Source organism: Montipora capricornis, chromosome 3 (assembly GCF_036669925.1).
Source record: "Montipora capricornis isolate CH-2021 chromosome 3, ASM3666992v2, whole genome shotgun sequence".
NCBI lineage: Eukaryota > Metazoa > Cnidaria > Anthozoa > Scleractinia > Acroporidae > Montipora > Montipora capricornis.
Window position 1 is genome coordinate 11,110,604 of NC_090885.1, and position 1,366 is coordinate 11,111,969.

Consider the following 1,366-nt stretch of genomic DNA (forward strand, 5'->3'; position numbering starts at 1 on the left):
GAAAGGTTGTAAATAGTTGACAGGGTTTCATAAGATCACCTGCATTGAAACTTGAATAAATTAACAAACGGTCTTTGAGTAAGAAATTTATTTACAATGTATGACAATAGCTCTTGAAAATTCATGAATGACAACGTTATATTACGTGGCCTCAAAGATTCTGAGAAGATGGTAAATAAATACAGTTAATTCCTTTAATTATTTCTGCAAAATTTTACGTTTTCAAGTTCAACCGATTGTAGGAGTTTCGAGAAATCTTCTCGATGTCGGTTTCTTAAGTGATCTGAATAGATCAAGTCAATTTAACTTTTGTTTTTTCAGAACACAAAACCGTAATTTCTAGTCTTTTCATCTTTTGTTTGGATCGAGTCTCATTTATCGGTTGAGTGAGGTTGAGCGACATTTAATTCACCGGAAATCAACGTGTGAGAATGCGAAGAATTTGAGAGAAGAAGTAAAGGAAATGTGACGTTAATGCACCAGCATTGAACGTAGAAATTTTAGCTGCCGTGTGAGAAATCTTCCCATTATTTTGACCTTGCGATTGAAAAGTTCGCGGCAAACATTGCATTTTGTAAATAGAGGGTCACGAAATAATGCCCAATCAATTTTCTTAATTTCAGTCACGTGAGCTGTAACTGATATGGTCGTTGTGATGAACACTCGGGGAAATCTATCATGGCGTCGAGAAACAGGTCTTCTAGCACTTTATTCGGCTCGCTAAAATGCAGGAAAGCTGTTCGTTGAATTTGCTATGTGAGTTGTTGACACTGAGAAAAGAAAGGTAGGCCTATGAAATGCGTTTATAGGGGTTAGTTTAGATCAAAAATTAATGCTTTTGTTCGGCATTTTGCAGTGATTTTGTTGTCAGTGCACTTAAAACAGCACCATACGGTTGTAACCAAGTAGAAAAAAGTCGAGCTTCATCGTGCATAATGTACATTGCGCTGAAAGTAAGGTGACTAATTGTTTAAGGATAAAAAGTTCTGGTGTGTTCAAGTCTAGCGGACTAGGTTGTCGTTATAAAGTCGTTAAGTTTCCTCCACGCCAAGCTACTAGTTTCCGGCCGGCCAAAACTAGGCTTTTAGCTCTCAGATGTTTGGTTCGCACCGAGGGAAGTCAGTAATCGGAACTCTTTATCAGTTTTTCCAGAGAATCACTTGTATATGCTTTCCTCTTCTAAACATTCCCATTGACGCCTTAGATCAAGCTTGTATCTACGCAAGTGATATGTGAAGGTCAGGTTGTCGTACAAGACGACTTGCAGTTCGAATTCATTCAGTTTATCCGTTTTTCTATGCGGTTTCGTTCGCCTTTTTTAACGTGGTATATTTCTTCTTTTCCCCATATTGGCTGCAATTTGCAA

The 1,366-nt window shown here is 37.8% G+C and overlaps 1 protein-coding gene across 2 annotated transcripts in view; it reads left to right on the plus strand.

Annotated features, from left to right (window-relative positions):
• Positions 1-357: 357 nt before the first annotated feature.
• LOC138042191 (SH3 and multiple ankyrin repeat domains protein 2-like) overlaps positions 358-1,366 on the plus strand; it is a 37,452-nt gene continuing 36,443 nt past the window's right edge. Inside the window, exons 1-2 of one of the 2 annotated variants that reach the window (XM_068887994.1) lie at positions 358-511; positions 624-784. The gene's annotated coding sequence lies outside the window, so the exon portion shown is untranslated. Of the gene's footprint in view, positions 785-1,366 lie in introns of both variants that reach the window. The other variant, XM_068887998.1, reaches the window with a different exon arrangement.